We start from the raw sequence: 26,407 nt of genomic DNA, 5'->3' as shown, positions 1-26,407 counted from the left end.
TTCTTGTCGGCTGTCTCCGGTTCAGTCGCATTTAGTTACCTACATTGTCAAAGTTTCATATCGGCCCAAGCCGTGCCCAATTCAGGAGACGGAAGGCAAGGCATGAAGGCCGATGAATGACGCACGGCACAGGAGAAGAAATTTTGCATAATACAAAAATGATGAAAACACAGAGCTTTGTTTGCTTGATAGCTTCGGTAGCACGATGTACCTCAATGCTTTGATGGGTGTTTTCTTGTCTTGCTTCGGAGTTGAACACTTAAATAAACTATGTTTTAAGTTTTTCATTTAGAGATAACTAAATTAGGACGCTTGAATAGCAGAATATTTGGTTAATTTATAGATTTAATATTTTTTGACAACCGTTGATGACCGTCTACATAATTTTTAATCTTGTTACTATTTTTCTTTTAAAATCTGTTGGGCCAAACTGTTATGCATACTAATAAATTGAAAGTTTGCCGCCATCTATTTTTCTACTCTATTTCTCTAAATTAAAGATTGCTTTCCGAGCAGAATGCTAGTATTTTCTTGGCCAAAACTGCAAAATCTCTTTCCGCTTCCAACTTGCCATGTCGGGCGCAAACACTTCCAGTACTTCGTCAAATACACGATGAGAAGCAGATCAAATATTAGTTGACGTGTTTGCTAGAATGTACTTTTGTGTTTATTTTTCTTTGCCATTTCGTCGTTCCCCTTGAAGCAGATTTCAAAAAGTGAGAACAGGGCGGACTTCAATAAAGCTGGCAAACTAAACTGTTCCTGAGTAAGTGCGCGGTGAAAGATTCGGAAGCGTAACGATGACGACCGAAAGGCAAGTACCTGAACCTTGGTGTATATTACTTTTTCTGAGAAATCTTGCAATTGATTCCGCGGAATTATTTGTTCTAGGTGAATTTCATAAAACTTACATTCTCTAACAAAATCAAGTGTGTGTGAAGTTGGTATATATATAGCTTTCAGATCAAAATTCGTGCAGATATTTTTAATGGAAATTCATAGCCTCCGAAATAAATATTGGTTTTTTTTTTGCTTCCATCACATAAAAGCATGAGTGTGTGGAACATCATTTTATGATAGAAATAAATTTTGATGAGGCTTACACCAAAAACCTACATATTCTTTCGGGCGTAACTACAAATTGTCGTGGCCAGCAGACGCCACGGAGGATAGTTTCATCGCACCCAATATATCACTCTGGGTGTCAAGTTTTACTGGCAGACTGGCTCTGTTCAACCATCAATCTGCTTGCACAAGCTGTGTCGACCTATTAGTATAGTAGATGGAACTTTACAGTGCTTTGGCTTTCAATCAGACAAGTTGCAGTTTTATTTAGGATTGATAGGGGAACTGTGGGTAAGACGAACAGGGTGGGTAAGACGGACAGGTGGTTGATTCTACCAGTTAAGCATTAAAATTCGTAAATGTTTTGATGGGCATTCAATCATCTTGCTATCTTATGATGTCTGAACGTTCTCATCATCATTTAGAACTTTCAAATTTTGATAAAGTATAAAAAACCTGAAAATCGGAAGTGATCCTGCGTTTGGATGTAACTTTTTTTCCATCGAAATTAAGCTTTTTGAGTGGTTTAATTCTAAAATGTTACCCATAACATGAAATATTTCGATTTAATACCTTTTCAAGTAACACCTGCATTGAAAAAATAGGTAGTTTTATTTGCGTATGAAAAATTGCGAACGCTTTAAAAAAATGTATAATGATGGGGTGAAATGAACAACTGCTAATGTGGGTAAGATGGTCAATGAACATATTATTATAAAATTGTTGATTTTACTTCTTAGTAATATCTCATGTATATAAATGAAAATTTAACCGGCAAATGTGGACTTCAAACAAATTAGCAGCAACCAGGCATGAAATAGATTTTAAAATGCTTGTTCATATTACCGCTGTTAAACAATTTTCGATTGGCTGCCACTGGTGGGAAGGGGTGGAATGCCCCCTTCACTTTTTGCACGTAACATCACCATATTTTACGTATTCAATTCGTTAATGGTCAAAAATAATAATAAGCTCTCAGTTGGGGCGATTTAGAATACCTGTTCATCTTACCCCCACACATTGTCCGTTTCACCCGCAGCACTAAAAAAGTTCACTTTTTCGGACCATTTTTAATTCTCAAAATACACATTGAAAAACAGTTTTTTTTAATATTTCACTAGCCGCTTTTGAAAACACTATATTGAACTGAAGTAAACTGTATTTAGGTTTTATAAATTATAAGTTCTCTGTATTTTATTAGACGTTCTTCTTAACCTGTTCGTCTTACCCACTGTTCCCCTACCCAATCAAATGAAAATATCAAATTTATAACATGTTGAGCTCTAATAACAAGTATTTTAAAGCCAAATCTCCTTTATGTTTTGTTATAACTTTGGTCTAGTTAGTAGTTAAAATAACAAAAATTGTAACAAAATCTGCATATACTGCATACTAAGCATATCACAAATATATCAAATTACTAGCTGAGCGCCCGATCTTACTCGGGGAGCCTTTGTTTCACAGCCACTTGTACATCGGTTATTGTAACCGAAATGCTTATAAGGCAAATGCTTATAATGCAAATACAACGCTTGTTCATCTTTCGGACATTTCTCCCCATTTGTCAGCTCCCCCTCTTTTGTCTACCCGGTCACCTGCTCATCTGTTTTCTTTACGGAAATCCCTATAAAACTCTATAAAGAAAGAAAAACAAAACCATTTTTCCTATTTGCACCTTCCGCTTTTAACAATGGCCACCCCACCAATAGGAAATGAATAGTTTTGTTATTGTACTTTTCTAAACACAGCTTTTTATTTATTAGCTTGGTATTACATGCTATCCTAATAAAAAAGTAGAAGGTGCAACAGTGTTTCTTCCATGGATATAACAGACCTGTCATTTCTTTCATCTCACTTCAAGACAAAACATGTTTGTAAACAATATTTTTAGTGTCACTACCAGGAGCAAGTATGCACAAATTATTGACTGAGCCCACTCTGGAGCATGCCATATAAAGTTTACCATGAGAAAACATGGTGTTCTCAGATGAACTCCACGCTATTTGAATGATTACGCCTGTGACTCAAACAGAGTCGACCAACAACGATTAGCACTAATGATCGAACACTTTTTATACAGGTCACTTAGATTCGGTGCATAATTACACTTGACAAATCTACAGCTGCGAGCATTGCAGTTTAGTGTTTCGTATTCTGATTTTTTATATTGTAAGGGTGAATTGTTACAGTCATATGGGCGTTACTCCCCCCTTCTCGTCAGCAACCTTCGGTCATCAGCTCCTCCTTTTGTCCTACCGTCACTTATGGGAGAACCGTGTAAACATTTCGGTTCCCCTGTTGTCAACCCCAAGTGTCAAGTGTCAAGTGTTGATTCTCTTATGACAAGGAACATGTGAGCCAAGTTTGATGAGTCAAGGCGTTTCGGAGTTATGGCCTCCCCCCCTATTAGGGACCCTCCTCCACCAATTAGGGAACCTCCCCCTCTTTTTTGTTGACCCCCCCCCCCCCAGTTCTGATTCTCTTATTACAAGGAACATGTGTACCAAGTTTGGTGGAGATCGGTCAAGGCGTTCTGGAGCTATGGAGGAACATACAAACATACAAACATACTCACGCTCACTTTTATATCTATACCTATAAAAATGGATTTCTGTCTGTCTGTCCCTGTGTTCCTCATATAATCGAAAACTACTGAAGCGATCGGCGTGAAAATTTGCATGTTGGGGTTTTTGGGGCCAGCGAAGGTTCTATTGATGGTGAAAGACCCCTCCCTCCACTAAGAGGGGGGGGGGGCTCACATGCAAACCTATGCCTATAAAAATGGATTTCTTTCTGCCCGAATGTTTGTTATAGAATCGAAAACTACTAAACCGATCGGCGTGAAAATTTGCACATAGGGGTTTATGGGGCCAGGGAAGGTTCTTATGATGGCTAGAGACCCCTCCCCCCACTAAGAGGGGTGGGGGGAGGAGCTCCCATTAAAATGAAACACAAATCTCTGCATAACTCGAGAACTAATCAAGCAAATGGAACAAAATTTGACATGTGGTTGTTTTTGGAGACAAGAAGTTTTTCTATGGTGAATTGAGACCCCTTCCCACTTTAGGAGGGGGGGCTCCCATACAAATGAAATACAAATTTCCTCATAACTCCAGAACTAATCAAGCAAATGGAACCAAATTTAGCATGTGGGTGTTTTTGTAGCCAATTTTTTTTCTATGGTGAATTGAAACCCCTCCCCTCTTTAGGAGGGGAATAATGATCCCTCTCCCTTTTAAGAAGGGGGGCTTCCATACAAATGAAATACAAATTTCCTCATAACTCGAGAACTAATCAAGCAAATGGAACCAAATTTGACATGTGGGTGTTTTTGTAGACAAGAATTTTTTCTATGGTGAATTAATAGCTCTCCCTACTTTAGGAGGGGGGGCTCCTATACAAATGAAATACAAATTTCCTCATAACTCGAGAAGTAATCAAGCAAATGGCACCAAATTTGGCATGTGGGGGGTTTTGGAGGAAGGAATCTTTTTAATGATGGTTTGAGACCCCTCACCCCTGCGGTAGGGGGATAAGAAATCTCATACAAATAAAACAGCCCTTTTTCTGTAACTCAAAAACTAATCGAAATCGAGAAATTTTAGACTCTTTCATAAAACTCCACAAACCGACCACAGGCCGCGAGTGTTGCCGGCGACCTGCCGTCGAAAGCGCCGGCCACTGCAGGGGCAGCCCCCTGTAGAGATCACCTCTATCTAGGATTATTTATTTTCCTAGATCTACTGACCTCTATTACTGTCCTTCAGTTGTGTCACCCCTGCGAAATGGTACTTTCTACGAAAAGATTTTCCGTGAAATGGTACATCCCGCGTAAAGTTTTTCGCGGAATGGTATTCTGCAAAACTCTATATTCCGCGTTATGGTCAACCGAGAATTGGTGTTCCGCAAAATGGTTTGTAATGATGGCGAATCAACAAAAACGCGAACCATTACTGCTAGGCAATATGTTTTTCGTTTATGCCTTCCACCATTGTATAGGGTAACGGCACCAGTTTCCGGCACCCTAGCACTTCATAGATGCTTTTTTGTTGATGCGAAGAATGATTAATTGGGTGAGCTGTAAAATTTCGATATAGACCAAAAACACATCGGGTAATGGGCGGTGGGATTCGAACCCAACATCTTTCGATTGGTACTCGACTGTTTTGCTAACTAAACTACCGCCGCACAGTGGTTCCATTTGTTAGGACGGGCGGCCATAAATGGAATTTTCATGACAATGAAGTCCTGCATCATCAAAATGGACGAAAATAAGTCTCTTGTAATCAAAACACACGTCAAAGTTGTATGTCTACGATTTCGTAACAATTATTTCAATTTGGATGATTTAATACTTTTAACTTAGGAGCACTGTTACTAGACACTTTTTATTGTCATTCTCTAAATAAGCTAACGCTACGTTTTTCTTTGTTTTTACTTAAAGGTAGTTCCAAAATACTTAATGTACTTATTTTTGATCAGTTTTGTATGTTTATTTTTGCTACAACCAAAAATTTCAAGCAATATAATGATAGTATTTGAAATGCAACTGTTTATATGTTATTTATCCAAGTATTTTACAAACTTCAATCTAAATATGTAATAGTTCCAACATTTCTTGATGTAGTTTTGGTTTGTTGGATTTGAAGAATAAATTTAAACTTGCAATGAATGAATTTGAACTTAGCAATAATCATTGCAAAAGGTTTTGGTAGCTACCCGTGGTGGCATCTAACGGGTATGAGTCAAACGAAAACTTTCAATATATTTACTATTCGATTCCGCTGTTTCTTTAGACAATTCTGCATTTGAAACGAGTACGTGATAAATCACCAAATGATTATAAATGAGCAATTTATTCATAGATAGTAGAAGATAATATTATGAGTATTCATTTACCAGCATTCGAGAAGTTTATAGCTTATTCCTTAAATTTTACCGTATTGATTGCGTACCCAGAGGACGAGCGCTACAAAATAGTTCTGCAACGTTCAAGTATTTTCACTTTTAAACCAATTATTTCTAATCTTAGAGCATTTCATGAATTTGTTTGCTGTATTGCCATCATTAGTTGTCTCAATTCCTCTTCTCAACTATCAATCATGGGGCTCACTCACTTTGGCTCGACTTTGATTATTTAAGTGTACCGCTTCAGCCAAACAGAATTCGAAAAAGTTATGCAGAGGGCATTTATAGTGCTAGTTATCATCTACAAATTTTCTTCACAAAACTTCGTTGTATCTTTTGTATTTACGATGCTATACGGCTCCTATCCCCTTGATAACCAGTGAACATATATTTGGTTAGCAACACAGTAGCGGCATTGTAGCACTGTAAATACAAAAGATGCAGTAAAACTTTGTTCTGCAATATTGTACACAATAACTAGCTCTACAAATTCTTCAAACATTACTTTATCAAATTCTGCTTGACAGAGGCTGTATAGTAAAATGAATTAAAATTTGATCAAAGTCATCGTACCACGCCTCTCAACTATCAATCCTTAAATCGAAGGCGCCAAACTCATTAGCAAGTATTAGCAGCTAAAACCTTCACAGGTTCATTTTTAATACTTCAATGAATCAGTAGATAGTAATTTGATGATTAGATTCGGGTAGTTAAAAACTAGATTCATAGTTAAAAACTAAAGTGAATTTGAATGTTTTAGATTTTCTGTAACTACAAAACTTCACTCACGCACAACAGTGAATTAAACACTAGTGAATATCTAGATCAACTTGTAAGAAATAGATGCTTTTCAAAGTTCCTTGATGAAAACCAGCTGAAATTTGCTTTACGGTGACAATATACACAATCCAAAGACCACGTGCTTTTCAAGCTTATATCGAAAATGTCATATGATGTATTACATCTTACGCTCAAATGTGAACTGTCGCTCAAATATATTGGATAAAAATGTTATAAATCTAAATCTTCTTGGATAAAAATCTTCTTGGGTTTATAATAGATCCGAAAAAATTTCAGAAACCGTAAAACAAAACAATTTTTTTTTCGATTATTGGCCTATGGCGGTACCACAGTGCGCCGCCCGCTATGTTAGATAGTTTAATACCTAATTTTATTTTATTCTCCCAATTCTATCACCCTCCGTGAACGCATATAGTCATATACAAGTAAATTAGAAAGAAATAACACACCCGGAAGTGGATTTCATCCGAGACTTGCCATGTGAACGTCGGCAACAACGTAGGGGAATTGTGTATAACGTGCCCCCCCTGGCCAATGTGCCCCCCCTTCGTTTTTCGCTAAACAAGCGAAATCAAAATGCAAAACCACCCAGAAACCATAGTATTTGATGGAACTAGCCTACTATGCAAGTATGACAGTTGTCACATGCTGTAAAAACAAAACAAAAATAAATTTGTTTTTGAGCAGCTTCCGATGTAACTTTTGGCGTCATTTCCATAAGCTATTTTCTTGTCAAAATCTGTAAATAACCGGTTGTTGCGATTCGGTTGCGTAAAGTGAACTTCAAAAAGACATCCCTGCCAAAAATAACGGTATGAAAAAATAACGCTTGATTTGCTTTATCATTTAATATTTTTTCAAATAAGTAAAAGCAGGCCAATATGCCCCACTTGCGGTGGTGCAATTTGCCCCCCCTTGCAAATGTGGCTATGAACATAGGTAAACAGATCTAAGTTGAAGCCAATTGCCATTACTTAATTCAATTAGTATTGTAGAGCAATCGTGGTGGGAATAATTTATTACCAACGTCCAAATTCTAGGTAATTCAACTATCCGGTACAAAACGCCACATCTGCAGTATAATGTGCCCCATGCAGAAAAAAAAGTGCACCAGAAGGCCGAAACTAGGTTTATTTTACATAAACTAACGATATTTTGCAAAACAAAGGAAATAGTTTTACTTTCTACAAAATAGAGTTGGTCTGTCACTGGTAGAAATACTCAAATTACCGCATTGGGCATATTATACCGCAGGTGGGTCATTTTACCCCGCGTAGACGAGAAACACAACATTTAGGTGCTTTTATTAAATAATTTCTAGCATGTTTATTCCACAATACTAAATGAAATAAACAATTGTAATTGGTTGTCACCTTAAATACCAACATATACACGTAGTTGTAACGTTAATTTGGGGAAGTATAACGGAGATATGTCCATTTATTCTTAGGGGGGGGGGGCACATTATACACATTTCCCCTACTACTCTTCTTTTATCACTCTGACCGAATAGATAACAGTCTATCTGCTCGGTGGTAGAAACAAAGAGCAGCTAGATGAGAAAGTGTGTTACGCGTATACGGGGAGTGATAGAATTGGGAGAATAAAACAAAATTAGGTATTTTAGCGGATGACGGTAGTTTAGTTAGCTAAACAGCCGGGTACCAACTGAAAGATCGTGGGTGCGAACCCCACCTCCCATCACTCCGATATATTTTTTGGTCTATACCGAAATTTTCCAGTTCATCCAATAAATCATTCCTCGCATCAAACACTTCCTCAGTTTTCAAAATAGTTTACGTCATGACCGCGTATAATCATATGTAAGTAATTATATGACTCAAATTGGCATTATTTTCAGTTGGTGTCCTTAGATTAAGATGATTGTTTTGCTTTTCGTAGGCGATCCAGTTTTTGCCATTGGCGAATTTCAATGGACCGTTCTGAGCACATCAGGGGGAACCAATGATGCGGTTATTTGTCAACGGATTTCCATTCTGTTTTCACTATTCAACTCGCAATTGTTTCTACTTTTTACAAAACACAAATAAATTTTAAGTCTAAAACAAGATGCAAACAATGCTTCTGGAGGTGACGAAAACTGAAGTCTGCAAGTGGCGAAAATTGGATCATGGGGGTCGAAAACTGGTACTTCAACAGCTCAACAAGTGGCAATGATATGGATGTGGTACGATTTCTGGTGCCATTACCCTACTGTTACATTCCTTTAATACATGTATGCATCATATTTCTTTATCCAAAATTGGTCCTCGGTCATGCAGCCACTATACAGTAACTGAATAACACCATCGGACAGCAGGATTAAGACAAATTAATATAGAGAAAAAATTGAATATATATTCGACAGCCGACTTCCATACTTTTTTTCTTCTCACTTCCCCGTTGTTGGCTGGCAGGGCGTTGGCTTATGAATGCATTTCGCAGCCTGTTTGGCAACCTGATTCTCGAATGTGGCCAGTGGCGACTGTTCCTGCTAGCAAGCACAGCAAGCACACTGTCGCCATTCGCTTTGATTTGTTGATTTGATCAACGTCGGATTGGTCTGACTATAGGTTTGCTTTCGGTGAAACGCGGCTACGACATGTTATATTTCACCAGGCGGGCTCACTAGCACTGACTATGAATATGTTGTGAAATGAAAATAGGCTTTTTGAGATTTGCTAACGAATCCAGCGGGACGAAGTTGTCTATGTTAAATCAGTTAATGTAATTTGATCGAAAATGTCAAGTAATTAATTTATTTCGAGCGCTTTGAACTGTGCCACGATGTCGAAATATTATTCTAAGTGTACTAACCCTAAAATTGGTTGACTTTCCGGTCACATTTCGAGATCTGAATCAAATTTTGCAACAAAATTCCTAGAACTCTAAAACGCCAGGTCATCCGAAGAGCGAGTAGGGAGGAAAACTGAATGACGTCGGTCCGACTAAAAGATGGCTTTTCGATGCCATTCGGACGCATGGATTCAACATTTTTAATATTATTAGTTTCGACCGGGCACCGTCGCCACCTCCGTCCGGCTGGATGATGGTGCACTCTGTGAAGCGAGAAGCTCACATCAACGATTCCAGACACGCAGCTCCGGGGGAACTTTTGCCAAACTGGACCCTATTCATTGGGTTAATAACATTTCTGGCCCTGTGCGGTCGGCGGACTGTGAAGCCCTCCGAGTTCCATATTCATGAGGCTAAACAAGTATTCGGTGTGGGTGGCGTCGCTGGTTCGGTAGGCTCTCCACCAGCATCCCGTTTAGGGTTTAGCTTTTGGGTCGAACCAGGAAAATATCATGCGCTTGTTCTTGTTCGATCGTAGCAATGCTCCGCATTATTAATAGGCCATTAATAGGAGACTAATTAGTAGGTGAACAATCGCCGAGTAGGACGCATTGTGGCGCGTCTGTAGACGCGATCTGAGCTCACAGCCGGCGGCAGATTTCGTAATCAAATCTGTATTCTGGTCGGTTCAATGGCAATCATTACGTGCTCGATGAAGCGCCAGTAAACATTGTTGCTAGCAGTTTGGTTCACTTCCATTCCATTGCAGAACTGATAAAGTGTGGAACGGATGATGTGCTGTCCTGATTCAAATTTCATACACTCAAGCTGGGTTTGCAACTTACTTACGGCAAACAAATAAGACTGAGCAATTTATAAAATTGTTATTTCTGCTATTAAGTTTTAACCCATTAAATCTTCTTTTTAATTTTGCTAGCAGTATGATTTGGCCAATTCATTTTGGAAGAATACAATTTATTATCTCTGAAAAGTCGCGAAAAAACTCGCACTAACATGTGCTCGCAACTTAGTCATCGAAAGAAGACACGTTGCAAGATTTCTCGATCACGAGTTTCCTACCGCTGCTGTGCTGGCTGTGCAATGAGAGTAAATTCCGCTTACGCTTAAAAACAGGAAATCATGAGCAACATTTAATTGGCACTGTTAACCCAAACAGAGTGAAGAGTCGGCTGCACACCCACCGAGCACAACATAGGCAAGCAGCAGTTTAGCAGTCGTTGTCGATGTAGAGTAAAACCACCCGCCAACGGAAAGTTTATTTTCTTCCCGCAAAAAGTACACGATAATAATGATGCCAGCTGAGGCTGTCGGATTCGATCTCGGAAGTCATCTGGCCTGAGGAGAGAAAAGTTTCAGACTGCGAAATAGTCGAGCATGCTGGCGGTAAAGCTCTTGTCGAACCGGGGCACCGGGGCCGGGTTCCGGGAAAGCAAGGCTGATGATGGGTGTTCGCCCAGTTTACAGCACGTTGCTTCCTCCCTTTTTTCACCCGATTTGGCGATGTACTTCTTCAGCTTCTGGCGTTAATGAAGCTGTGTTCTTATCGAGATTGATTTCCCAGCGGCAAAAAATGTGATTAGAACCTTCGGATTCGGAGATTGCTCAGGGCTTTCAGTTACGATGTTGTGGTTGTTATTTTGCTGTTTCGAAAAGCTGCTACTTTTCAAGTAGATCATTCATCGAATCTTTCGCGGAAGTCGAAAAACAATATCGATAGGAGATTATTTGCTCGTAAATTAATCTGTTTACTTTTGCCGCCACGTTTAATCCAATCACATCAGTGCGTTCGACATCGCACCGGTAGTTGATGTTCATTTTTCCACCGGCTGTGGTTTTTCCTGACGCAAACCACTCAAAAAAATGAACATTAAATTCAATTATGCCCGACAAACTGGTTCTCACAAAAGTCTGGATTACACAAAATCCCGCAGGGGGATTTAGCCAAGAAAATGAGGCCTCATTTTCCGCCGCAGGAGGAGGATAAATTGTTTGTATTTCATTATTGGTGTTTTTGTGTTTTTCTGGAGGCTTACAGTAGTGCCAATTATCCATCAAATCGAATGGATTGTGTTTTTCTGCTTGGCTCAACCAACTGTGCGATTCAGTTTCTGATTACGCAACGATTGCTCACGTTCGTGAAATGACTGGTGCAAAGATTACGTGATGTAAGAAGTGCGATATTAAATATGATTTACAAACGCACTTTTTCTTGCATTATGACAAACTCAAAGTCGTTCTCGATCCATAAAATAATATTAACTTGGACGAATAATTTTCCCTTAAACATTTCAGTGCCTGTGCAGCAGCGAAAAGCGAGCAACAGTCTTCCGCTGGTAGGCCGGGAGATGATCCGAAGTTTGAACAAGTGCCCTTCTCGTCAGATTGGAACGAAAAATTCTTGGCTCTGCTGTTGCGTGTTGTAGTTTTTACTTGGATGGCGCATGGTGACGATAAATTCACCATTATTTAAATTTTATGTTAATGTAAACCATTTCAGATTACCTTAGCGGCGGCGGCGGCCAAATCATGCGCTCCCATCATGCCACCACCGTACAAACAGCGCATTTTGGAGATCGCTTACAGTGTGCAAACTTTGCTCAGGATGTTTGCTTGCATTGCACAAGGGCACGTGTTGTTGCCTTAGTTATATTTTTATTAAAGCTTGGTCGTTAATATGTTATGGCTGGAGGTTATGTTATTGAAACTAATGCATGTGAGACTGTTGAATATTTTCGTTTGCACTGCATCCCCTTGCGGGATTTTGTACTGAGCAGAAACATTTACAATTGTTTGCTGAATGATTTTAGGCTTGATTGAAGTAAAAAATGGCAGCTATTTCATTAGTCTTATGTCAACGACGCAGTGAACAAATTACTTCGGCAATGGCTTAGATTATTAAAGAATATAGATACGCCACTCTTTACAAATGTAATCGTCAGTAAAGTGGCTCCTGATGAGAGGGCCCAGCAAACAATTTGGTTTGTATATGTAGGTTGCAACTGAGAGATACGCAATCATATCCGCACGAAAAAGTTATATTTCACGCCACATAAGAACATATACGTACCAAAGTGGAGGCAATATACGTGCAAAAATTTTGACAATCATTTGTAATTCTATCTTGCATTCTATACAACAGTTTTTGGAACACGCAACTTAATACTCCTCAATATGCAATCAAGATATAACTAAATGTTACAATCAACTATACTGCTATATAATTTACAGCCATCAGTTGTATATGACGACACGCACAACTACAAAACAATTTATTGTACACTTCGCTTTGACCTACTCTAATCATTATGCAATTCCAATGTTAAACTAACATGTATACGACTTAATGAAGACTTTCTATTACGATCTTGTGTTATCTGGGGGGTTACTAACCTGTTATATTGTTCGTAAAGCATTCTAATAGGCACACGTTTGACTATATCATCTGGCGCTAACACTTGTGTAAAATGAAAAGGCGGTACAAAGCCTAGGATAGTCTAGTAAACCCTACCGCCAGTAGATAGTCAGGCATACTTTTTACTCATGTATGAGGAAATCAAAGCCTGGCATATCTAGTTCCTTTAATAATCTAAGGTAAGATAGACAACAAAACGAAACATTTGCGAAAGCTTGTTTTGATTTTAAATTTATTTATCGAACTGATTTGAATTGCGCGGGCATTGAACGTTCAGCCACCGACTATATTAAACAAAATACACAAACAACGCTTCTTAAGAAGTTTAAAATTGGATTTAGGTCTCCAGGTCTCCAGGTTTCTCGGTCTTAGCCTTATACCTAAACGTCATTTTACTCGGTCCTGGGCTGCTCGTCGCCAATTCGTTGAGCGTCTCTACATACGCAGGTTGCCATCAACCTGGTCGAGCCATGGTTGGGCCCCTCTGTTATTTCTGGAGTTTCTGGGGGTTTTGTAGAGAGCAGATTGCAATGTACAGTCGTCCGGCATGCTGAATACGTGGCCAGCCCACCTTTGCCTCCCGACTTTAGCCAGGTGCATGATGGGAATCCCTTTAAGGTAGTACCTGCGGCTAGTGGTCTCCGCCACTCTCCACTTACCGTTTGTACTCCATCAACAATAGTCCGCAACACCTTTCGTTCAAATACGGCAAGTGCACGTAAGCAAAGTTACTGGCTCAAATACGTTAAGGTCAAGAAAAAAGAAAGAGAAAGCTCCACCTAAATCGACAAGGAAGCGAGCGAAGAAGGGTGACGCTCTTATCCTGAAAACCGACGGGTCGAAACACTCGGAGGTTTTGAAGGCTATGAGAGGAGATGCCCTTACTTAGGTGGCTTGCCGTCCTAAGACAAAGCCTGTTGAACAAAGTTTCTCCATGTAACTCGGTTGAGGGCTACCGCTCTCCAATTCCTCCGAGTACTCTCCGCCAGATCTCGCTCCATCTGGTCTAACCATCTTGCTCGCTGCGCTCCTGGTCGTCTTGTTCCTACCGGATTTGAGGCGAACACCATCTTTGCAGGGTAGTTGTCTGGCATTCTTGCAACATGCCCTGCCCATCGTATCCGTCCAGCTTTAGCCACCTTCTGGATACTGGGTTCGCCATAGAGCTGTGCGCCGCCTCCATACTCCGTTTTCCTGAACGCCGCCGAAGATCGTTCTTAGCACTCGTCGTTCGAAAACTCCGAGCACTCGCAGGTCCTCCTCGAGCATTGTCCATGTTTCATGCCCGTAGAGAACAACCGGTCTAATAAGCGTCTTGTATAGGGTGCATTTGGTACGGGGACTTAGTCTGCTCGACCGCAATTGCTTGTGGAGCCCATAGTAAGCACGACTTCCGCTGATAATACGCCTCCGAATCTCACGGCTGGTATCGTTGTCCACCGTTACCAGTGAGCCAAGGTAGACAAATTCATCGACTACCTCAAACTCATCGCCGTCGATCAATATACTACTGCCCAATCGGTGTCGTTCGGCCTCGGTTCCGCTGGTCAGCATGTACTTTGTTTTAGACGTATTTACCTTTAACCCAATCTTTTCCGCTTCGCGCTTTAGTCTGGTGTACTGTTCAGCCACCGCCACAGATGTTCTGCCGATAATATTCATGTCATCGGCAAAGCAGACGAATAGATTAGATTTGTTGAATATCGTGCCCCAAGTGTTGATATCCGCTCGGTTCATAACACCTTGTAGCGCTATGTTGAACAGCAGGCATGAAAGACCATCACCTTGACGAAGCCCTCTGTATGATTCGAATGAACTTGACAAGCCACCCGAAATCCGAACACAGCACTGTGTACCATCCATCGTAGATTTAATCAGTTTGGATAGCTTCCTGGGAAAGTTGTTCGCGTCCATGATTTTCCATAGCTCTTTCCGGTCGATGGTATCATATGCGGCTTTGAAGTCAACGAATAAATGATGCGTGGGAACTCTGTATTCACGGCCTTTTTAGAGGATTTGCCGCAATGTAAATATTTGATTTGTTGTAGACCGACCTTCGACGAAGCCGGCTTGATAAGTTCCCACAAATCTATTCGCAATTGGTGATAGACGGCGGAAAATGATTTGGGACAGCACTTTATAGGCGGCATTGAGAACGGTGATCGCTCGATAGTTCTCACAGTCCAACTTGTCGCCCTTTTTAAAGATCGGGCAGATAACCCCATCTTTCCACTCCTCCGGTAGCTGTTCCGTATCCTAAATTCTAACAATTAGTCGGTGCAGACAAACGGCCAACTTTTCTGGTCCCATTTTAATAAGCTCCGCTCCGATGCCATCTTTCCCAGCTGACTTGTTGTTCATTAGCTGCATGACGGCCTCCCTAACTTCGCCTATCGTTGGGGCTGGCATCTCTTCCCCGTTTGTTGCACCGTCGAAATCGCTTTCCCCGCCGCCATGGTTCTCCGCCTGGGCGGAGGTGTTCGTCGAAGTGCTGCTTCCACCTATCGGTCACCTCACGATCGTCCGTCAGAATACTGCCAGTCTTATCCCGACACATTTCGGCTCGCGGCACAAAGCCTTTGCGGGATCCGTTCAGTTTCTGGTAGAACTTTCGCGTTTCCTGAGAACGATGCAGCCGCTCCAACTCTGCATATTCCTGCTCTTCCAGGTAGCGCTTTTTCGCCCGTAAGATTTGGTTCCGCTGCATCTTCTTCTGTTTGTGTCTTTCCACGTACTGTCGTGTGGCACTGCGCATTTTGGCCGCCCGCGCAGTGCTCTCCTCATCCATCACCCTCCTACATTCATCGTCAAACCAATCGTTCCGCTGATTCCGGGCCACATGCCCGATGGAGCTCTCCGCTACACTGCTGATGGCTGTTTTGATAGTGTTCCAACAGTCCTCGAGAGGGACTTCGTCCAGCTCGTCCTCTTCCGGTAGTGCAGCTTCGAGTGAATGCGCGTAGTTTGCGGCGACATCTGGCTGCTTCAGCCGCGCGAGATCTAACCGAGGCTGGCGTCGGTACCGAATGTTGTTCACAACGGAGAGTCTTGGGCGCATTTTAACCATCACTAGGTCGTGGTCCGAGTCAACGTTAGCGCTTCGATAGGATCTGACGTCGATAATGTCTGAGAAGTGCCGACTTTCGATCAGAACGTGGGCGATCTGTGATTCTGTCTTATTTGGTGACCTCCAGGTGTACTTATGATGGATTCTGTGCTGGAAAAGGTACTACGTACGGCCATATTCTTGGAGGCGGCAAAGTCGATAAGTCTTAGGCCCATTTCATTGGTCCGTTGGTGTGCCCTGAACCTTCCAATCACCGGTTTGTATTCCTCCTCCTGGCCGACCTGAGCATTGAAATCCCCGATGACGATCTTGATATCATGTTTTGGGCAGCGGTCGTATTCACTCTCCAACTGCGCGTAGAACTCATCCTTGTCGTCATCGGTACTTCTGAGGTGGGGGCTGTGCACGTTGATGATGCTTATATTGAAGAATCGCCCCTTGATTCTCAACCTGCACATTCGAGGATTGATTGGCCACCATCCAATCACCCGTTTCCGCATCTCGCCCATCACTATGAAAGCTGTAACCAGGTCGTGTGTGTTGCCGCAGCTCTGGTAGATGGTATGTCCATCTCTGAACGTACGTACCGTTGAGCTCTTCCAGCACACCTCCTGCAGCGCTACGACGTCGAACTTGCGGCTCTTCAATACGTCGGGGAGCACTCGAGTGCTCCCTTGGAAGTTGAGAGATCGGCAGTTCCACGTCCCGAGTTTCCAATCCATAGTCCTTTTTCGTCGCGTGGGTCTATTCCGATTGTTCCAGTAAGAATTTATTTGTTCTTCGTTCCGCTCTTTAGTATTTTTCGTGGTGACGGCTTGCAAAGCCTGCTACACCAACCCCCTGTTTTGCCGGAGGGTCAATGAAGCTCGAAAGAACCCTGCTTTCCTGTCAGCATACGACCTTGGCTTCCACCGGGGTTGGTTACCCGATCTCCACCAAAGTTGCTCGTATCCCGGCTGGTACCACAAGGCGGTAGGAATAGGAGTTGCTGAATAAGAGGCTATGAACCACTGTAGGGTCTATTTTATGCCTACACGTGCACAAGGCACCGACGGTACGCATTATTCAGCCGTTTACCAGCCCCGCCGCTCACGCACGGGCGAAATGATCCTTGAGTTGAAGAAGGACGCCAACAAGAAGAGTTCCGCATACAAGTCGATAGCGGAAGAAGTGCTCGGGGAGGGAGTGCAGGTATGTGCTCTGATACCAGCAATGACTCTCCAGCTTAAAAACTTGGATGAGATCACCGAAGTGTGCGAGGTCGTACAGGCTCTCACAGAGCAAAGTGGAGTGGTGGTGGCAACCAAGGCGGTTCGTCTGCACAAGGGTCCGGCCGGGACCCAGGTAGCCATCATATGACTTCCGCTGGCGGACGGAAACGAAGCCTTGAAAGCTGCTAGGCTAAAAATGGGGTGGTTGGTATGCCCCCTGAGCGTGCTCAAGCAGTCGGAGGCTTGCTTCCACGGACTTCTACGGAAACACGGACATGTTACAGTGCTGGCCATAGAGCAAGGGACTGCGGGGAGCCTCTTAAGTGCTTGATCTGTACCGCTTAACGCGACGCAAAGCACGTAACGGGAGGTCCCAGGTGCCCGGTCGGTGTGCCGGCGACCAAGCCACGTTCATAGTGCAAGTGACACAACTCAATCACTGCACGGCTCAGCAGCTGTTACACCAAGCAGTTTCTGAGTCAGCAACGGACATTGCCATCATCTCGGACTCATATCGCGTCCCTGCTGGAAACGGCAATTGGGTTTCGGATAGGTCCAAGACGGCAGCTATTTGGATGACAAGCAGGTTCCCGGCTCAAGAGGTTGTGTCAACTGCAGACGAGGGATTTGCGGTTGCCAAAGTGGGTGGAGTGTTCTAGAGGTCTGATAGGGGACTGGAGGGTAGATAATGGTTACACTCACAGTGACCATCAGGCGGTTCGCTATATGGTGTCGGTCAGATAACGAGGCGGCAGGCGGCGAGTAGAGCCGGCACTTCAACCACCCGTGGATGGAAGACATCATACTTCGATCCCGAAGTATTTGTGGAAGCGATCCGAAGAGAGTGCAGTGATCGCGGTAAGCCCGATCCGAACGCTGATCCTTTGGTTGAGGTACTGTCGCGCGCGTGTGACGCTACCATGCCTAGGAAAGGCCGACCTAGGTATGGGAGGGCACCGGATTACTGGTGGGCAGATGAAATGGCGGAACCCCGCGGAGCGTGCTTTAGTGCGAGGAGAATTATGCAAAAAGCTCATTCGGGCGAAGGCAAGGCTGAATGTCGAGTAGCACTTGTTGCTGCACGCGCAGCGCTTAAGAGTGGGATAAAAGCTAATAAACGAGCCTGCTTTAAAAGGTTATGCGTAAGTGCCAATGCGAACCCGTGGGGTGATGCCTACAGGGTCGTAATGGCAAAGACCAAGGGTGTGATGACAATTGCTCTGCGCATTTAAAACTTGGCGTACGCGCTACTCGCTAGCTAAAATGTTAGCGGTTAGCTGATTAGTGGTGCCCACCTCTGTTTCACAGGTTAAGTGGTGTTTATGGTGAATTTGTGTTAGAATAAAAGTACCAAAAGAAATTTTTTCCCCGTGAACGTTTCTAGAAGGGGCCCATTGTTTGAGTGTTGTGATTAGGCCGGAACTCGGCTTGCAGTTGTTGTTGGGGGCCGTGCACTAATTACGTAAGGGCTTTTTCCTCATTTTTGAAGCCCTCCCCCCTTCCCCTATATAAGCTTTTGGCCAATTCCTCCTCCCCCCCGTAAAATCTTAGTAAGATTTTTTGAAACATTAAAATTCAAATTCTATTTAAAAAGTTAGACATTGAAAAAATATTGAAACAGTCATATTCAAACAAGTTCATAAAAATAAGCTTAAAAAAAATCATAAATCATGTAAATCCCTTCAAAGCCCACTCACGAACAGAACGTATTTCAGCATTGAGGTTGTCAATAGATGTTGGTATATGCTCAGAAACTCACTAGCGTTCACATAATTCGCATTGAGCCACTCTACATCTTCTGAACACGTGTCCTCGTGTACAAAGAGCTTCTTTGCCTCTTCTAGATGATACGCGACTAGTTTTATCTTGGTATTGGCACTGCGTTACGTCGAATGTACAGATCTGTAATGACCATCCACGGTTTTCTTTGAAGCAAAATACTGACCCCACTCTGGTTACACGCGGCAGGTAAGATTCTTGGAAACAAAAGACTAATACATCCCAAGAAAAAATTTTGTTGTACAGTAGCTTATCAAGCGCTTGTTCCATACATATACTATACACTATATAAATAGGGTACGGGAGGGTATTTCCAGCACGCTACAAAATTCGGTATACATTACCTTTTTTTGCTGCGCTTTCCCAAATAAAAACTTTGCCGCTATATAACAATACTGAAACGAATGTAGCAGTCATAAACTTTAATGTGTTATAACTATTTTCATAAAAATGTAAGTAATTTGCTAAATTTTATTCAATAAACATCAAAACCACTGTTTTTCCACTGGCACGTAATCAGGCTGAAAAAACCAGCAGCAATCGCTTACGCGTATCCGCTCTTGATGATGGTTTGGAAAACACACAATTATGATCACGTTTACTTATTCTAGAAACTATTTATTCTAGAAACACAGCTGTTTGTGAATATGCTATCACAGAACAATTCTACTTTATTTTATCACGGAAGAACACAAAAATTTCCCTCTGATATGAAAATATAAAACAATTTTCATTCACTAGCAATTTGCAGCATTTTGCTTTCAATTGAAACATATGGTGCTTTATTTACACTACAAGATGTGATCCAGTTGCGCCTGAAACTCTTCTATCTTGTTGACATAGCTAGTATTGTGACAACCACTTGCTTCTGGTGCTAATGTATATGAACGATTCAATGATAGCAAGCCAGTAGCAAGTTGTTGTCACTGAAAAACTACTTATCTTCAGATTACCACCACAATTGAAAAATCTCAGACGTTTTTATCCGCCAAATTTTTTGACATATATAGTTACTGACTTTAAGAACCTTAAAATTGAAAACGAAACTTGAAAACTGAAGCAGAGCGATTAAAAAAGTCACAAACTCAACTTCGTGGCACAATTCATAAGTATGGTAATGTCGATAAGTTTGAAAATACTGTAAGGTCAAATTTGAAGTAATCGAAGTTATCTGTTTACGAGTGGAAAAATAAAAAGTATAATTGAACTGTAATAAATATGTAGCAGTTAATGAAAATTAAAGGATAGTTATAAAAAGCTCTACCACTGTAATACAAAAGTTCAGTTCAACATTCCAAAATCAGCCAACGGCAAACAATGTTGAACATTATCAGGTGGATTCGAAAAACAAAATTTCACGAAAGACAAAGACGGACTCCCTTAGTACATTGTTTATCATGTTTATTCACTCAACAACTTTTTTACGATTCTCTAGTAGAGTCGCCGGAGCAGGCAATGACAGAAAATAAAACAAAACATATCTGCCCTCCGATAGCAGCTTCAGATGAACGATGGAGGGATTTTCCATTCGCTCTTTCCAGCAGTGTTCAGGTTCTAACAACAAACCGAGAACTATTGATGATGATGATGATGATGATGATGATGATGATGATGGCGACGACGACGACGAACGACGGCGACGATGATTCCCGTGCCCGTGGATCCTCTGGGGCAATGTGGTTCCGTTCCTTGCTCAATACCGACCGAAGCGGCGGCAGCAGATAACACGTTTTAATATTTATGAATGCACGTAACCTCACCGGCCATAAACATTGATATCAAATAATCTCCGGAGGCAAATGACTCCGCTGTCTGGTTTTGGCGAAATCGGTGATAGAACGCGGTCGCGGTACCCGGTCTGTCCGCTGAATTGTGCTTTAGCAAGAAACTGAGTACTGTTGTTGTTTAAAAAAATAACGGTTAGGTAAATTACCCAGATTCGGTTTCGATCGGTATTGACTTTTGTGCGTTGGGTTTCTTGGAAGGTAAATTATCGACAGGCCAACAGACGGTTTCGGCTTTCAGAATGTCAGCCGAGCCGATTTCCAGGAAGGTAAATTGCGGGCAAACAAGTCCGGTAAAGTTGTGCATTTCGGAAGTTACGCTAAAATAACGACCCTTAACTAGGTGGCGTTGACTAAAATGGTTGTTCTTTTATTCCTAATCAATCTATAAATAATATTAATATTTTAATATAATTAACAATGACCATTACTATGTGGTTCTTAGAGGATTAATTTCACGAAATAGAACACAAACAAAGATGAAAGTTTAACTGAAGGCACCCTGATTTTTTATGTCGAGGATGTAAAGATTCTTCTTTACTTTTTCTAATAGCATAGAACCGAGGGGGCTCTTGCCGTATCAAGAATTTCTCTCCACTGTACACGGTCTTGGACTATTTATCATTAATTCGTTGAGCGTCTCGACACACGCAAGTCGGCTTCAAGCTGGTGGAGTCATCTAGCACGTTGAGCCCCTCTATTTCTGGTGTCGGTGGGGTTCTTGAAGACAACGGATTTCAGTACACAATCGACCGGCATCCTTGGGACGTGACCGGCCCACCGTAGTCTCCTAACTTTAGCCAGGTGTACGATGGGAATCTTTCCAAGTAGCGCAGCAACACGTGTTTTATTCGCTTACGCCACTCTCCACTATCCGTTCAAACACGGCAAGTGCACGTGTGGTATATCTTCCGCAACTGTCTCAATCCCTTAGTGAATTATCGGTCTGAATAGTGCACCCTATTGGCAGGCAACCATGTTTTGGGTGCCAACATGATAGCGTGACTGCGTGAGCAGAAATGAGATAGCACTTCGCTGTCATTTATTGCAGCTCGATATACAAATGTCAATAGGGTGGATTAGAGTTTTGTATATGGTCAACTTTGCGCGGCGGTGTATGCTTCTTGGTCGAAACGGAGTGAAAAGTAGATTCGACTTCCAGCTTGAATGCGTCGTTGAATCTCCTTACTCGCATTATTGTCAACGGTGACCAGAGATCTCAAATATATGAACTCATCAACCACTTCCAGTTCATCGCTGTCAATAGGAACTGATCATGGGTCAATAGGCACATGATCATTATTTGCTCTGGAGCTGCTTCTTATCATATACTTGGTTTTCGACGAATTAACTTGTCACACAATCCTCCTAGCCGCCGTTGTTAGTCTGACGTAGATTGCCTTCAACGTCTCAAGGTTTCTAGGAATGATGTCGAGGTCGTCTGCGAAGGCTAGGAGTTGGCAACTTTCGCTAAAGATCGTTCCACTCGTTTCGATGCCCGCTTGCCGGAGCACACCTTCAATAGCAATATGATTTACGTAATTCATGCCACCGAGGGCAACTCTGGCAAAAGTTATATCATAATCTGTATGCCACGCCGCCGGTGACCTCCTATGCCGGGGAGGACCTACTGCAATCAGGGCTTAAAAAGGGATCGCAAGTTGAATGTGACTGCCGCGAATGCGAACTTTCCGCATTCAAACTCCGATTTTTGAACGATCATTTGACCGTTTTTTTAATCCAGTCAATCTGCCGCTTGCGCTACTGCCGTCGTACAATTCATGCGGCATCTCAGCAAAAGTAAACAGTCGATCTCCCGTTTTGCTTTGCGCTTTGAGAATATAAACTGCAAACTGACTGGAAGCATACGGTGACGTATTTTTTCGTTTCTCTCTTTGACTCCAAATCGGCTGCTCACAGCAAAAGTTTGTCACCCAGACGTCGGTCCGACGCAAGCAAAATATTCGTTTGTATTGGACGGAGTCCGACCGACTTCTTCCATGCACATGTAGTGGTTGTTTTTTTGTAGTATTGAATCATACGATTGTGCGGTTGCTTTTCGTAGCGTGGTGATTGCCAGTCATTTGACTGTTTTGCAGTCATTCGCTGCTCCAAACGGTAAAGGCAACTTGATCGAAACGAAAATGTCAAAAAGTTTTAGAAGCCGTTCGTTCTGCAGCGTGCAGTCGGCGTTTGACTGAGCAAAATGCCAGTTGTGTTATGCATAGCATTCGTATTCCACCTCTAAACGGACGGTGTGAACTTGAATGCGCGTTGGTGTGACTGCAGTAGAAAAAAAAGGATCGGTCGAAGCCCTGACTGCAATATCATTTTACATAGCTGAATTTTCTTCAGCAGCACTATCATCACCTATGGCAAAACCGTCTAATTCTTCGCACTCTTCAGTTTGATCTTCTTCTTCGATCTCTTGATCATTATCCACATTTTCATCGAGTGTACTGTTTTCTTCACGGTCATCCCAGTCGTTCGGTTCAGGCATCTTTTCGTTTTTCGCACTCGGATCGAAGAATCTCCCATTCTCGTCGTCAATGATATTGCGTGACCGTTCACGAAAACCACTTTCATACCGGCAGATTCAACTTTACCTAACGAAAACAGATTGCATCTTGCCTCCGGAATAAACATTACTTACTGTCGATTCAACCAATTTTGCTCCGACTACTGACAGAACAGGCATGTCACCGATGGTTTACCCACTCATCGTTTAGTCATTGGTTTGTCCAAACGAGAAACATTCAAAAATATTTAAGCTATTGTTATTGCATATGTGTTCAGTGATGCCCAAGTCCATGAACCACTACAAACGATTCATCGGCGGTGTCTGTTTGTTGTAATCAACTAAGAACATTATGCCATTACGAATTACGATCACTGCTCGATTCTGAGCTGAAAACCACTTCTCTTTCTGTTACTCCGGGCTGCTCGCAATTTTAAGTCCCTCTTTCTGGCAACCGAAACATTATTTCCACACTTTCTTCTTCTTCAGTTTCGGGTTGCGATCGGCGTTACTACTGCTACTGAACGGAGCCGACTCGTTTTTATCTCCACACAGCTCATTCGCGGCGGCCGACTTTCTTTTGATTTCTTCGTCGAGAAGTCTACACTTTACGAACTCCATTGAGATTTGTTCTACGGGTTAACTTTCGATTGATATGACGACCGTGTCGTACTTAGCTCCATAAAAAAACAAACCAAAAATAAACGACAAACGACGTCGATATCGTCAATCTCCAGCAAAGTCACCAGCATTTCGGAATAAACGAATGAGTCGATCAAATTTTACAAAGCAACTCTGTAACGGACCGCCCGCGCACTTCGAGGAGCTCGCGATTCTGCTGCATACGCTTAGCAACACTTTTTCTCTCTCGAAGATTCGGACCAGTGTGTCCTACATCTATTTTGGATTGCTCTTCCCCTGAATCGACTCTAGTTGGACTCTAGCCAAATCGACTCTGTGTCGTGATATTCTTCTGTTTGTTTTTCTTCACTGACTTCGTGTCCGTCGCAAACACTTTCAACTCCTCTAAGTCTTCGATTTCGCGCAAAATACACTTGACTAAGTCATGTGCCTCTAATAAAGTCAGTTTGCTAAATTTCCACGAGACAAAGTTCTGGCCATTGAAGATGGCGATACTGCGAGTCTCATCATGCATGGATTCCACCATTCTTAAGTACACCAAAAAAAACTAATCACACCGCGTTTTCACCAGAATCAGAACTTTCATTTTTTGCGCAATTCGGAACCGATCCGCTGAGCCCAAAGCCTTTTGAGGCAACTAAGGGACAACCGGACATTTAGGGTTAAGACGAATAACTCATTTTATTTACAGTAAACGCGTTCTTACGAACCGAAGCTCTGATATATAGGGGCGACGATAATTAAACATAATGGACTCGTTAGAGGCACGAAAAGAACTTATTGGAGAGATAGTTACACTGTCATAAGGTGTAACGCAAATTATACCTTAATATTCTTCACCTAGTACCGCGGTTGCGGCCTTGTTGACGGTCAAGCGTATCCTGCTCCATCCGTCTTCGAGGGTCGAAGCACTTAGTTCTACAGAGAAAAGTAGAACTTCGTCCAGTACTCGCGCGTAGTTCTCGGCAACTCGCGAGTTGTCTAAATGCCGAACTTTTAACTGACGAGGTCGGATTCATCGCGAAAAATAAAACGTCAATAGTTTTAAGCGCCCATTTACTGCTACTAGGTCATGGTCCGAGTCGATATTTGCCCCTCGTAGGCGTAGCGCATGTTATGGTTAATTTGGTTCAATGTTCGTTGTACAGGTAATATTCCCAGGTTCCCGAGTAACTTTTAAGTTGTATAATAGCTACTCAAGCAGTTTTCCTACGGCAATTACCTTACTTACTTAATTGACCTAACGTCTTATGACAAGGCCTGCGCAGTATAATTTCTCCTTCTGTTTCGGTCCATGGTAACTCCAGTTCCGCGGGCACGCAGTGCTCGCCAGGTCTCGCTCCACCTGGTCTTGCCACCTCGCTCGCTGTGCCCCTCTTCGTCTTGTTCCTACCGGATTTGCTGCGAAAATCATTTTTGCAGGATAGTTGTCCGGCATTCTAGCAACATGTCCTGCCCAACGTATCCGTCCAGCTTTAACCACTTTCTGAATACTTGGTTCGCCGTAGAGACGCGCGAGCTCGTGGTTCATTCTTCGCCTCCATTCACCGTTCTCTTGCACTCCGCCAAAGATGGTTCTTAGCACCCGCCGTTCGAAAACTCCGAGTGCTCGTAGGTACTCTTCTAGCAGTGTCCAAGTTTCGTGCCCGTAGAGGACAACCGGTTTAATTAGCGTTTTGTACAGTGTGCAATTTGTACGGGGGCTCAAATTGTTCGACCGCAAGTGTTTGTGGAGTTCGTAGTAGGCCCGACTTCCGCTGATAATACGTCTTTTAATCTCACGGCTGGTATTGTTGTCCTCTGTTGCCAGTGAGCCAAGGTATACGAACTCGTCGACTACTTCGAACTCATCCCCGTCGATTACCACGGTACTGCCCAAGCGAGCCCTGTCGCGCTCGGTCCCGCCCGCCAGCATATACTTCGTTTTAGACTTAGTTTTAGATTTATCTTCAATCCAATCTTCTCTGCTTCGCGTTTCAGTCTGGTGTACTGATCTTCCACCGCCTCAAATGTTCTGCCGAACGCATCCACGTCTTCAGCAAAGCAGATAAATTGACTGGATTTATTGAAAATCGTGCCCCGCATTTCGATCGCCGCTCGCCTTATAACACCTTCAAGCGCAATGTTGAATAGCAGGCAGGAAAGACCATTTCCTTGTCGAAGTCCCCTGCGAGATTCGAATGGGTCCGACAATCCACCCGAGATTTTCACACAGCACTGGATCCCATCCATCGTAGCCATAATAAGTCTAGTAAGCTTGCCCGGAAAGCCGTTTTCGTCCAAAGTTTTCCATAGCTCTTGTCGGTTTACGCTATCATATGCGGCTTTGAAATCGATGAACAGGTGGTGCGTGGGGACTCGGAATTCGCGGCACTTCTGGAGGATCTGCCGCAGGGTGAAGAT

At 42.6% G+C, this 26,407-nt stretch overlaps 1 protein-coding gene across 1 annotated transcript in view; it reads left to right on the top strand.

The window, feature by feature from the left end:
- The window catches only part of LOC128733188 (uncharacterized), a 599,692-nt gene that overhangs the window by 494,250 nt on the left and 79,035 nt on the right, over positions 1-26,407 (top strand). The window lies entirely within an intron of this gene.

This window comes from Sabethes cyaneus, chromosome 1 (genome assembly GCF_943734655.1).
Source record: "Sabethes cyaneus chromosome 1, idSabCyanKW18_F2, whole genome shotgun sequence".
Lineage (NCBI taxonomy): Eukaryota > Metazoa > Arthropoda > Insecta > Diptera > Culicidae > Sabethes > Sabethes cyaneus.
The sequence above is the reverse complement of the archived record's forward strand: the minus strand, read 5'-3'. Positions and strand labels throughout refer to the sequence as shown.